Source organism: Mus musculus, chromosome 12 (assembly GCF_000001635.26).
Source record: "Mus musculus strain C57BL/6J chromosome 12, GRCm38.p6 C57BL/6J".
In the NCBI taxonomy this organism is placed as follows: domain Eukaryota; kingdom Metazoa; phylum Chordata; class Mammalia; order Rodentia; family Muridae; genus Mus; species Mus musculus.
In genome coordinates, this window is record NC_000078.6 from 53831786 (window position 1) to 53846067 (window position 14282).

Below are 14282 nucleotides of genomic sequence, written 5' to 3' on the forward strand. Positions count from 1 at the left end.
GTAAGTCAAACAATTTAGATTCTTGGCACTTACATGCAAAGTCTCCTTCAGCCCACTGTTTTTCCTTCTCAAAGAGATGCTCTGCTTAGCATGAACTGTCTAATTTATTCTTTAAGGGCCTCTACCTGACTCTCCCAAGTCAGAGGAGCCTGTCTGTGTTGGGCTTTCAGAATAAACTTGCGCTCAGAAATTTGAGTTTCCCTTCCCCGCCCCTCCCCCAAGGATCATCATTAATTTATTGAGAACAAATGAAGTTTCTTCCCTTGGTTGTTTTGAACTTTGAAACCCCAGTGCCCGGTAGGATAGGGACACACTAATAGTGCTTCCCTTGTGTCCTATTACTGGATGTTTATGGAGTGCCCTGTGCTATCCTGGGAGCTGACACAATGGCAGGAGTCATTTGGAGTCAAGAAATGCTGAAAGACACCATTAAAATGTGTTTCGGGGAGGGTTCCTGCCAGGAGAGACTGAGCTGCCTTGGCAAAATCTGCCTGATGCTGGAAGACAATTTCATAAAATAAAGCTGCCTTTCATGGTTTGCCATTTAATTGCTCGCATGTGTTTGTCAGGGGGTAGAAGAGAATGCAGAGGCTTGTAGGGCAGGGGACAGAATCCTTGATTTTTCTCCAGAAACACAAACACTTCGATTCTGCTGCATTCTGAGGCCCACGCTGCAGTTACAGATTGACGGCCTATCCCGAAATAAGGTCTTCCATCCAGCTAATTATCCAGATGTTTTTGGCCATGAAAGCACCCAACATCTGGGTGTCTGCTCTGGTACAGGTGATTGGCTGAATCTGACCCTTTTCATGTGGTGGTTGAAACAAAAAGGGACATGAAGCCTCTGCAGAAAGGTTTAGTTTGTCTGTGATGATCTGCCAAGCAGGATAAGCTACCTCTCCCTCAACTGCCTCCAGGCTAACGACGGAGATAAGAGTCTCTGGTCTCCTCATAAACAGGTCCCACCCAGGCTCGGAGCCTCTGAAGGTTGGCACCGCTCAAAAGAAACATCCAGCTTGGCTGGAACCTTCTGGCTGCTAGTGGGGTTTACTGGGAGACAGCTAAATCAAGGAAGACACTGGGAAATAATAGAGAGATTTGGCGTTTGAGGAGGGCTGGGGAAGGAGCAGAAACCCTGCCAAATTTGATTATTTGCTGTTGAGATTCCAAACGGGGGATGCAATCATGAGCCTTTCCTTGGAGAACACGTGTGCTCTTGGCTGTTGTGTGCACACCAATTTCTTGTGGACTCTCAAAAACCAGGGGATGGAATCTGACTGGTGTTAACTTGGTACGAATCCTCCTGTATCTCCGGAGATCTCTCTTTTGTTGTAGCCTCCAGCTGAGATTTTAATACTCATCTTAATCTGTTTGGGAATCTACAGTTCCGAGTAGGGTGCACCTCTCTCTGTGTTGTTAACACCAAGTATTGCTGGGAGCCCACTGTTGTGATTCTCTGATGCCACACTTCCGGGTTTATGTGGAGTATCCAACAGAGTTTAATAAGCCAGTAAAGAAGAAGGATGAATAATTAGTTTAAGCAGGTAAATGCTAATTAGGGAACTCCTGAAAAGCATCCATTATATACTAGCTGCAAACACATTTTACAGCCCTGGTTAGTGGTGTAGTCCAAATTCTGTCAAGGCAACTGCATTTTCTGTAATTGAGATGTGTATGTTTGCTTTGCATAACAGATGGCTCTGTATGCGTAGACTGATAGCTAGGAAAATAATAATTGCATTATTCTGGCCAAAAGAATATTAGCTCTTGGGTTTTGGCCATTTCAGGCAGTCCTCCTGCCAGCACAGCATATGCACATATATGGATTGGATTTTCAAGGAAATTGATGCGTCTGGAATAGTGTGGCCATCTGAAATATCATCTGTTCAAGGGAAATTTGGCTTTAACCCTGTGCTGGTTTTTCCTTTCTTTCTCTGCATCTCTGCTCTAACACTGAAGGTTCTTTTCTTCCAATGAGAAACAACTAGTGGTGCTTCCTAAAGCGACTGTGTAAAAATGACACCGTGTCTGGCACCTTCCATGAGGCCAGCCACTCCTCTTCTTGTAGTGGCAGTTTGAGTGGGAAGCAGGAGTCAGTGGGATGACTTCCGGATGCAGATCCGAGCCACTCCATGCCTGGCCATCTCCTGTGGGTGCTGCTGCAGTGTGGGTATCAGCAGATATGCCCAGAAAGAGGCTGACAGAGTGATGAATTTGGAAGCAAGATGTAACTACAAAGATGAGGGCATAAATTGGGAGATGGGAGATTTTTGCCCATATCAACTTAGGTGGGTTTAGAACAGAAGTATAAGGAAAATTCTTGGTTGATATTAACATTGCACATGTTGTAAGTGCAAAAGACAAAACAGGGATGCCTCTGCTGAACTCTGGGGATGTTTTCAGAGGAGCTGAGGTTCTGCATCTGAACAGGAACATAAAGGTCCCTACCCCATAACCCTTCCTGGGTATCTCCAGCTCCATCTTGCAAAATTGAGGTGCAGGGTTCTCAAGGGTGACATCCAAAGAAAATATGCTCTAAGCATTTGTTCTGCCAGCGCACACACTCGAGAGATACCCACACACCTGCACAGGAGCGTTAGATGTAGCCACGTACTCTTAGCCAATGTAGTTAACCTGTGAAAGAGTAGATAAGAAGAAAGCGTCCACTCCTTTCCATGTGGATTTGCTAGAGAGTGTGGGACTCTATCTATTCCTCTGAGAACTGTAGGTATGTAAGCACGGCAGTGTCCGAGAGAACAACATAGTTACGGCGGCATTCCTAATCATACAATACCGCTATCCATTTTATTCTCTTTCACCATGTGAAATGCCGTAGGCTTAGAGAAAAGTAATGTTCACCTTTTGCACATGAGGAATCCAAACAAGGAACTTCCACTGAGCACCGTTGGGCAGCCTGGGCCACAGACAGCCAAGCAGACTTCCTTGTCTGCTTATCTTACACCTGAGCCTTGGATTTGTGGGCTGCTCTCTACAAAGTATTCTTGTAGCTTTGGGATGACAGAGCAATAGTGAGGCCCTAGAAGCCTCCTCTGCCTTTCCAGATAGATAATAGATGGACTGATAGACAGATAGATAGGTAGATAGATAGATAGGTAGATAGATAGATAGATAGATAGATAGATATTGATAGATATTGATAGATATTGATAGATGATAGATATTGATCGATAGATATTGATAGATGAGAGAAAGAGAGAGAGGTGCTTAGCTTCAGGTTACAGTTTGCCTTCATGAGTGACAGTGACTGCCAGGAGCCAGACGCCCTCCCTGAAGGAGGGGACCCACCTAGCAGTGCTCATTTGGTCTTCATAGAGACTGAGTGCCGGGCGCCTGGCGATGCGGTGCGCCTAGAGCTGGTGGAGCCGGCTCTGCTCCCTGCCATAATGGAATTGGCAAGACCGAAACTAAAAAGAGAAAACAGAATGGCTCTCCCAGTGTTGAACATGAAGCCGTGCTCTGAAGCCAGCTTCTAGGAAGTTGCTTCCAAAACAGAAAGAGGATTCTCACTAGAGAGTCCAAAAAAAAGCTATCACATGGTAAACAGAAAGCATCTCTAGTTGAGATCAGACTTGAAGCTTAGGGAAATATTTATGTGTTGGCTATATCTCCTCTTTCCAAAAGAAGATTTAAGATAGATGTATATAATAAAAATAGAATAAAGAAAAAAGATAAATAACAATATATAATATGGTACCACAGGGGTTGAAAAAATAAATATATACCTTAAATATGGTATGGAAGAGATTTAATAAAGCTTTAGTCTCAGCTGGATGCTTCCTGACAACCAAAGCAAAAAGGGAAACTACGACTAGCCAGCCATTAACAACAGTGAGACACTACTCATGTTTTTCCAAAACTAAAATCTGCAAGTAAATGCCACGTGGGATTCTTTATAGGCTACACAAATTATTATTATGTAGCCTGTTGTATGATTATGACAAATTTATCCACTTCTTTTAGAGTTCATACTTACAGGCTATTCATGGCAAACACAAGTGTAAGAGGCAGAGAACGCAGGGCTTAGTGAACTAGGGGATAAAAGTGAACTCAGGGCTTTCTAGAAATACCTCATATGTGAGATGGGAAAGGAAGGTACAGATGTTGGCCTGGGCAAGCAAAGTGTTCCCATTCACCCAGTCCTGTGTACAACAAAATGGGCTACGGAACAAACATGAAACCTGGAAGTAAGTACTTCTTAATGGCTCAAACATCTTATCCAATCCACCAGCTGAAGGCTCTCTCACAGTGACTCTGACCACACACACATACACACACACACACACACACACACGCACGCACGCACGCACGCACGCACGCACGCACGCACGCACGCACGCGCGCGCGCGCGCGCGCACATGTGTGCCTCAATGCACTCGCCTCGCTCTTTTCTCCCCATGCCCCGCCCTCCTACAAATCAGCCTTTGGCCATGGCAAGCCAGTCAGAAGGAAGCTCCAGCCGGTCACAGGTTGGCTGATTCGAAGACAGCTTCCTTAGGGTAGAATGGCCACAGGATAAAACCTGAAAGAGGTGAAGGTGAAAACATGTCAATAATATATTTTTTTAACCCATGAAGACATCTATTTCCCACAAGCCCCTTCCCCCATCCTGCCATTCGCCTCCATAGTTTAGATCCCACTGCATTTGTTGTATAGAACGGCAAATAAAATTATAGCTACAGCACACAAATACAAGGTCAAATAAATGACAGAGCTCAGTCTATTTGTGCAGCTATTCTGAAAGGGAGCCATGGTGCCAAGTGTGGTTTATTTGAATAATAAAGAAGAATTAGATTCCCCTGATAACTTGGCTGAGGGCCAATAAATCACTGGAGGTTAAAGAGGCTGCAACTGCCTGGCTTCTCTCTTGCTTTTTTTCCAAGGCATGAGCTCAAACTCTCCCATGCCTTGCTTCCCAATGCAAATCATGGGGTTAGTGTATAGTTAACACTCTCTTTGTGCTTCTGAGTGTGTGTGTGTGTGTGTGTATTCACTCACACACACACATATATATATATGCATGTATATATATACAAGTATACATACAAATATGTATATATGTGTGTATATACACATATGCATATGTATTGGGGGCTAAAAAAGGGAGATGTAAGCTTTCCTTAGTAGTTATTACTTTCGTTTGACATCAGTGCATCCTATGGAGTGGAATATACAGACCAGAAACATAGGCTTATTTCAACCCATCCCAGGGCCCACAAGGGTTAGGAACAAGTGTTTGCAGTTTTACAACTGGTTTTCTAAATGTATGCAATACTGAGATAATTGCCACGCCTTTACTAACCATGTGAAAATATGGCTTTATATCTTCTTTTTGCAAGTCTTTCAAGCAGGAATACCCAAGTTAAAAAGAAATGAAGTAGTGAAGTACACCATTTCCACAGCTCCATGCGTCCCCTCCCACCACCGAGATGTCTGCATTTTTCTCCTGTACTAATCATAAAAAGTTCATCATTCCTACATGTAACAAAGAAAAATGCGCCTTTGAACATGGAGGCTCTGAGGGTTCAGAGACTACTGAGCAAATATAAGTATCAAAATAATTCAGAAACAGTACAAGGCGCGGTGGCACATTATCAATTTACAGCATTTAAATTGATAAATGCTTGGTGGTGACGGCCTACAAGGGCACTTTGAAAAGCAAAGAGCGACCTGGCGAAGAAATTGATTTTTCCCCCCCGAAAATGACTGCATGATGCATCATTTGACTGCATGCTGTCCGAGTGCTTGACAGAGATAATCTCGCCAATCCCACGGGTGACCTTATCGTTCTCACCAGGGCAACTTTGTCTACGTTCTGACTTTGTGTATGTCAAGGTTCCTCCCGGCAGGATCCTTGGGGGGGAAAGTTCCTCTGTTCAATCCAGATATTGAACTGCTAGTTCTCCCCTCTCCCTTCCACCCCACCCTCCCAAATAGGCAAGCGCGCCTCGTTATTTCCTCCGTAATTCTGAACAGCTGGCAGAGCCTGCGGCCATCCAGGGCTATGTATCTTTGCAGACTCCTTGATGGACTCATAGCACCCCTAGTTATTAGATGATCATAGCAAGGGTCTTCCTTAGCAGGCGCTGTCAAAAGACTCCCTAACATCAGGGAACACACACCATCTAAGCCAAATGGAAGAAGCTAACCCCTTACTCTCAGGGATTTTTATTCCCTCTCTTGTCCTGTAACTGGGTCTCAGAAACATGAACCTGTCTTAATTGACAGTTATTCAGTCCTTGAGGGTGCTGGGCTCATAACTTTAAAAGTAGGTAGCATTGACCATACTGCCTAGGTAGCATGTCCCCAAGAGCCTTTGCCTTTGACTCCCAGGGTCCGTCTGTGGGTGGAGATTTTAGTAAGTGATGAGGTTTCTGCAGTACCCCTTCATATCCAAAAGCATTTTCCTTCCTAAAAAGAACAATTCTCTTCCCTTCAATTCTTCTGTTGCCATACATGGACACATGAGAATGTGTGTTTACCAGCGATCTTCCTACCACACAGCTTGTCCTTGATAATTACAATTCCTGATTAGCCATTTCTTGAAAGCAGCAAATTCCCTGCCTGGCTCAGCACCCCCCCCCCCAAAAGCTCCACTCTCCCACTGCCTCTGACACCCTCAGTTCACCATCCTCAACCCCTTTTACCTCCTTCTTTCATCCACAACATTAATTCTGAGTGAACAAGACGTGCTTCCTTGCATCTGACAAGATTTGCTGCAGTCTCATGCGACAAAAACCCAACACTCATTCCAGATTCAGAAAGTAGGATTTATAACAGCATTTTAATTTAATGTTGGATGTCGAACATATAAAGAGATCACAGTAGTACTAGAGCTGGAAATTGATGCCTTTTTTATTAGTGTCCTCTCAGAAGTGGGGGAGACGCTGTTTGTGCGGTGGAGCACAGAGCAAGCAGCCCAGTCAGATGAATGAGGACATGCTATCTGCAAGGAATCATATTTCAAGCCACTGTCGGCCTCTATTGATGTGCTCAGAGTTGAAAGGTTATGCTAGTAAATGCCATCCGAATTTCCAGCATTAGAAATCGGTAGACTAATCTGCTGCCTGTCACTTGGTGCTCAGCCTACATGGACTGCGTGGGTATGCTTTACTTATTTTAATTCCAAATTAATTCCTTATTACTAGTGCATTTCTCTCTCTTCTCAATACCTTCCCCAGTCCCCAAATGGGACTGGATTTTTAACAGATCTTTAAAGGAGGCCAGTGTCAGTAGAAGAAATTTACTGTGGCATCCTATATGAGAATCATTGCTATTTTTATTTATTCCCAAGCAGAAGGCTAAACCACAGGACCTCTGGGCAAAGGGGACCTTTCTTGTTAGACTGAATCACGGGCTCCCAGGACAGCTCAGGAGAGGCTCACCACTGTCAAGTGTACAAACTGAAGATCTTCGATGTCTTAATTCTAACATTAAAGTGAGCAAGAGAAGAAATGAGGCCCAGCATCCTTCATTCGGTAGAGAAAGAAATGTGAAGTCAGAAATGCTGCCTAAGAAACATACTTGCTTTATTTGTGTGCTGGACGAAATGCTATTTTCCAGTTCATTTTTGAATTAGAACACGGAACAAAAGTAAGATTCAGGAAATTTAGCTATCCTTCTAAGTCTGTAATTTATTCATTTTTAAATAATGAAACGGTGTTTTTCTGAATTAAGCCATGTATTATTCATGCAGGCATAGAAAGTGCAATGTCCCTGGATTTCTAGAAAGCAATGTACATTTCTTTGCCTGGCAAGCACTATTTTCTATATGGTATTAATTTTATGGCTTGTTTTATTATGCAAAGTTGGAAAGTAAAGATAATTTCTGTCCATAATGTGGTGCTTATGTAGACAATATATGCAAAATAGTACCCTGTACCTCAGCCAGCATCCTTCCTCAGTTAGCCTGGGCCCTGGGAGAGCAGGAGCGAGTGCAAGCTGCTTAGATCAAGAATAGGAAATAACTTGACCTGCTGAGAAGAAGGTCAAAAAATCGCTAAATTCACACAAAATCCAAATTTCATCTCTAGATACACACGTTCAATCTGTCTTAGGGTTTAGGGCCAACATGAGACATCATGGACAGAAGTAACATTGTTGCAATTTCAGTTGAAAAAAATAGTAAGAAATTGACTTTGGATTTTTTACATACATTCTAGAACTAGACTGATAACCTGAGAATTAATGTTGGTTTTAGACACCAGGTATCCCATGGCTTTCTGCTTTTCTTATTCTTGCACCTTCATTTGGAAAATCTCATTTTCTGCAAACCACCACTTTTAAAAAGAATGATATCAGTCCATTCAATTATTTTAGCTATTTTGATGTATATGTGTATTCACATGCACATATGTTAATGAGTGGATACTATTGGCTATGTTCTGGTTTGGGTTTTGCACCTATTCTGCTTTTTGTCTACAGATATAAATAATTTCTGATTCACTAAACAGCAAAGCTGATTTTCCTTTGGTCTGTCTCTCTCTTTCTCTCTCTCTCTCTCTCTCTCTCTCTCTCTCTCTCTCTCTCTCTCCTTTCTGGCTCCTGGAACTACAAATTCACCACATTCAATAACAAGACGTAACCTTCCTCCTAGGCTGTTAATTTTTAATGTGCTGGCAGATTAAATCTATTGCTTTCGATAACCACAGAAACTTTTTGAGAGCAGGAGAATGTATGCAAAGAAGGTTTTCTCTGGGAAGGAACAAGGTGGTTTGAGAGTGGACGTTTCTCAGGGATGCTGAAGGCCTTGCCACACTTAACACAGCACACCAGTGAGCCTAGGGTAGGCTTTGATAAATCTCGAGAGTTTGTGGACAAGAACAGCGTTTGGGTAAACAAAAACCACTGATTATATTTACAGTTTTGATGTTGTTGATATTGTTTTGTTGAGCTGTTTGTTTGTTTGTTTAGTGGTTTCTTTGTTTGTTTGTTTTTGTCTAAGTTTGGGCAGAAATAAACTTTCTATTAAGAATCCCTACCCACTTTGGCTTTCTTGATAGTAGCAGCATTATTCTGAAAAAACAGATGATTTCTTTCTATTGCAACTCAGGCAATGGTCACTGGCTACCAGTTGGGAAGGGCTAAGGCTTGAAGGGACAGAGATGTTGGAGATGGTGGCACCAGTCTCAGATTTTCATTATTCTGCCATCTTGATTTCCAAGTTGTTTGTTCCTGCTGTAATACCTGAGTCTAGCAAATCAACCTTTCTAATTATTAACTTGGTGTTTATTAGGAGCTAAAACAAACAAACAAACAAAAAAACAAACCCATATTCACATGATGGGCTTGGTCCAACATAGGGCAGATACAGAGGAACACTTCTAGAAAATTCTAGCCCCAAGGTGATTCTTTCAGAGGAAGCGTGAGGTTTGACTTAAGAATGTTAACGCTGATGAAATTCCAAATGGCTCCACAAACATTCCTGTTAGTGCTACAGAGACGTTTCTGTAGTTGCTGTGTTGCTTTCTTCTTACTTTGGACTGTTCAGAGAACCTTTAACCCCCAAATCTCAACAGTGTGTGACGGCACACCAGAGAGGCACAGGGATGAGGTGTTCAGAGGCACCAGGGCAGGGATGATGGTAGAAAAGTAGGTGTTCTGTTGATAGGGCTCACCCCTCCCTGTGAGCATCGGCACTTCCTCAGGCTTGGTTGCCAAGTGCTATGAAAATGGCCTTTGCCACTTATCAAAGTCCACATGTTGCAGAGCCCAGATGATGTAAGTTCAAGAAAAATGGAAGTGAGAAGAGGCCCCAAAGCCACCATCTTTCCATCTCCTTAGTTGCAGGTAAGAGTATGCAAGGACCAAGAGAGGGCCAGGCTGTTCCTCTGCTTTCCAAAGCCTTTTCAGTTCCAAGGAAGTCGGGCCGGTTGCTAAGATCCACTCAGCTCTGTAGTAGAAGCATGGGCTCGCAGCCTTGGGTATAGTGTTCATTGAAATTACAGGAGTCGAACTGAAGATAATCCCGAAAATGTCACAACTTCTCTGTGACACTGGGTGATATGTTTATCCATTCATTATCCCGGAGAACACCTGGGGCGGTGCTCAGGAAATCAGATAGTGCTTTTTAAAATAATTATAAAAGAAGCCAAGATTAGCAGGCAGACAATCCCGAATCATGATGTTACTAATTTTGAACTGTTTGGGGGCATCAGCTTCCAAGTCACAACACTGTAATAACTGACTACAACTGTCAGCAGTCCCGAGAAGACAGGGTGCCAAGTCTGACTATTTCTAAAACGCAAATGTTTCCTGGAGATGAGATCCAAGCACTCATTTTCTGTTTATAAAATTAAGACACTCTGTGGGTGACATTTCCTATTGTCGCTTTCTGGCTGGGTTCTTTTGTATGTGTTAGACATGAAGTCGGTGGGGAAGCAAGAAAATGAGCCTGGACCGGGATCGAGGAGACCTGACTGGGTCTTATCTGTTCTCCTAGCAGGGCCCTAACCTTGAGCAGCCCACACTGTCGTTTTTGAGGTTTCCAGCACTTCTGCTTTGCAATCTGTTCTCTTGCAGTTCACTTAGCAGTGGGTACGCATCGTTCCCTTCCCCGCCCCCATGAGGTGCTGGGGCAGCGTCAGGAGAGGGAGGCTGGGAGAAGGCTATCTTATTTTTAACCTTCAAAGGAATTTAGCTGAGCAGATGCTACACTGAAGTAGTCAGAGTAGAAAGGAAATGATACGGCTTCTAAAGGGCACAACTCGCATATCTACTGGGCTAAAGTAATTCTGGCAATGCTTCAAAGGATATAGCTTTGGATGGCGAAGTAGGTAGGCTGTGCAGTGAGATCACATATGGCAGGCTGTCAAAGTCGCCTACACTTTCCGTACATTTATATAAGTGCAAATGGAGGCTCTTAGACAGGGTCCCCGGCAATTTCCTGCTAAGACTGCTTTCAGATTATCTGATATTATTTGACTAAATTATCTCTGTAGAAGCGAGGACAACTTTTATGATCAAATATTTTGAAATTAGTTTTCCTCGTTGGCAGATTATCTGAAATATGAATTGCTCTCGTTTGAGCACTCGAAATTGAAAGGCTTTTGGTAATGGCAATTATACAAAAACAAGGGTACTGAAGTGCTGTATATCACGCTGAAGGGGATATGTTTATAGGTCAGTGATGTCAATAACTGGAGTTCTTACAGATTCCTCGCCGTTACCCTTTCGTTCCCAGCTACTGCAAAGGACAGACTGACGTTCTTTTTTAACAAGGGTTATTCCATTTTGAGACTGCATACTGATTTTACTGACTCCAGGCATGTAAATGTAGTCAATTCATATTTATTACATTTCCCAAACCTTCCATGGGGTGCGTGAGGATGTGGAAAATGGGAGATACATTAAGAACACATAAAAGTCTAAACAGGTCTGAGGCGGTGCTCTGTGCCTCTTGACTTGTACCTCCTTGCAGCTTCTTGGGGATAGCTTCCTTTCACTCTGTGGCCTTCTGTCCATGGGTGGGACTTCACGATCAATGTGCAGAATGGGTATGTTTCACCAAAGTATGTTCAGTCAGGGAGGTTATAATGCTAGCTAGCGTTGGGTGAAATTGCTATCCCCATTTTATAGATATGAAAACTGAGGCACTGAGATTAAATACCTTTCATCCAGAAAGTAAGAGAACCAGCACTGGCGCTGATCACACTGTTAGCCATGGTTACCAGTTGCTCCTGGAGAGTTGTTAAGTAATTAGCTTACCATTTTGATTCATTCAAGTTTTATGGGTTAAAAGAACCCAAGACTTGGAGCAATTAAGCCTCCAGCTTAGAATCACGAAACAGAGAGTGTTTCTATGCCAATACACGTGAAAGCTTAGGGAAGTTCCATAAATATATCTGAAAATTCAGATTTTTTTTAAATATGCCAAGTTTCAGTAGTGGGGCTAGGTAATCAATAATAAGGTCTGTGGTTCTTCCATGTGCCAGAAACAGCTCTAAACCCATTGGTAGCTATGGCATCTTCCCTGTTGTCAAGGACACCAGCTCTAAGATGCTGCGGGCATGGCAGCCAAGAGACAATGGCCTTCACATGGCCTCAAATGTTTCATTGAGTGCTGAATGTTGCATGTTGCCAGAGAATCATAGAGATGGTGAATGCAGGTGGCTAGCTCTGCCTGGAGGAATTTGTAAAGGATTAGCAGAGGGCTGACATTTCAGGTCGGGCCTTTATGGCCATTTCCCACGTGGAAAGGAGGGAGGTGGTGCCTTTGCCAGACAAAGGTGAAACACATTTGCACAATTATTTCTTGTGGTGAGAGAGACAAATCGCAAAGGAAGTCAGCAAACTAGGAAGGCAGGCGTTGTTCTGTGGGACCGTGGGAGCTGTAAAATGTTTCTGTAAGAAATGTACAGTATTAAATTCATGCCTTAGGAAAAATAGATTTGGTCAAAAAAGCAAAATAGATGGTAGAGAGTATCTTCCATTTAAGACTGAAAACTAGAAAATGGTTAAAACGGGACATGTCCCTGGAAATCCCTGGTGGAGTGGGGGGGATTTAAAAAGCCTTTTTCAGATGAGGCTAACATCTGGGTAGCAGATAGAACTACAGGAAGAAAGTGTTTTACAGCTTAGTTTGGCTTACAGCGTGTGACCCTCAGGAAGCCTGTGGGACATCTATTGAAAGGGCTTTGGAAACTGGAGGGAGAGGTTTGAGTTCACAGTTCCAGGTGGGAAAGTGGTTGGCCTTTAAGTGGGACCCACCCACTGCCACAGCAGTTAGAGCTTCAGAAAAGGAACTTGCAGTTTAAGAATGAGGGAGATTTGGGGCTGGAGAAATGGCTCAGTTAGGAAGAGCACTTCTTCCTCTTGCAGAAGACCAGAGTTCATCTATGCCTGTAATTCCAGTTCCAGGAGATCTGATACCCTGTTGTGGCCTCTGTAGGCACAGAAACATGAATAGATCTTAGAAATATTTTTAAAGGAGTTGTGGGGCTGCTAAAAAGGTAGGCCTGAGAGATATCCATTTACTCATAGGCAAGAGGGAGAGAAGGCTGTATAGACAGATGATTAGGTGGTCAGAACATATTTATACAGTATCTTCCCCAAGAATCATGAGAAGCTGTCACTGGGAAAACCAAACCAAAGACCCACAGAAAGGATGCAACTGGTTATCTAAACTAGAATAGGAAAAAGCCATTCCACCCTCTAGGGAGAAGATGGCCAGTATTCTGGATCACTGGGGAAGGCTGACCCCTGATGCCATGGGTTAAAGGGCAAGAGGAACGCGTGTATTCAGGACATCTTGGTACACTTCCAAGTCATTTGATGGTAAAGAAAGGAGTAAGGGAGCAAGGAAAGGCTTGAGAATTGTCTAGGAAGAGAAAAAGCAGACAGATGACATGTTGAAATTGAAGCAACTTCCACACTAGGTTGTAAGGCCGGAACAGGGCTAGGGGGAGTCACTAAAGGTTTGAGAGAAGGGCCATGGTTTTGAAAGGAGAAGGATGACAGTGGAAAGGAACCACTTAAGTAAGGCAAGCTCTCCTCTCACATGTCTGCTGCAATCAAGCTGAAGGATGGGTCTCATGGACAGGCATGGAGAAAGGAGGTGAGCCAGAAAGGGATCCACCCCAGTTCTCACCTGTGTGCTAAGACTAGCCAACTGCGGTCTCATCATGCAGGGTTGCAACCATGATGGCAAACACATGGAAAGGTCAGAGCAGAACAGGCCAACCGTGGACGGAGGGCAGGGTGGTGCCGTCTCTTCTCTGCCAAGCCTTATAAAGATGTGGTATGGGAAACGTGGTAGGTAATGGTGGGTTCTGCTATAGACAACCCCCACTGCATTGCCTGCTGTCCTGTCGCTGAGTGTCACTCTTTAGCCACACCATGCATCTGCTGCCCAGGTCCTTCCCGTTACTTACTGTTGAGCAAGACTACCAAGCTAATCAGAACCTCGGACTGCATTCGTCAGTTCCCACCCCATTCTATTCTGAACCATCTTCACCGAAAGGGAGCATTTTTAATATTTGTAACTTGGAGCTTCTCTGACCTCACAGTCCGAGTCCGTGGGATAAGTCATTTTACCAGGTCCCTCTGGATTTGTAGGCTCCCCAGCTGCCCCTCAGTGTTGCTTGCTACAGCGATCTATTGTGGCGGTGATACAGCGTCTGTCTCAGAAAGCATGGGCAGCACAGCCCTGCAGGAAGCGCTCAGTGAAGGAGGCTGCTTGTGTCATCATTTAGAGTGTATATTATTGTAAAGTTTCAAAAACACCTCCAGGGTTTAAAGATTCATTTCCAAATCTTACCTTTTAG

At 43.7% G+C, this 14282-nt stretch overlaps 1 protein-coding gene and 1 long non-coding RNA gene across 26 annotated transcripts in view; both read left to right on the top strand.

Annotated features, from left to right (window-relative positions):
• Npas3 (neuronal PAS domain protein 3) overlaps window positions 1-14282 on the top strand; it is an 824148-nt gene that overhangs the window by 583760 nt on the left and 226106 nt on the right. The gene's annotated exons all lie outside the window — the stretch shown is intronic.
• Gm35614 overlaps window positions 10-14282 on the top strand; it is a 49113-nt gene continuing 34840 nt past the window's right edge. The window contains exon 1 of the long non-coding RNA XR_381599.3: window positions 10-9807. This is a non-coding gene — a long non-coding RNA (predicted gene, 35614). The remainder of the gene's footprint in view (window positions 9808-14282) is intronic.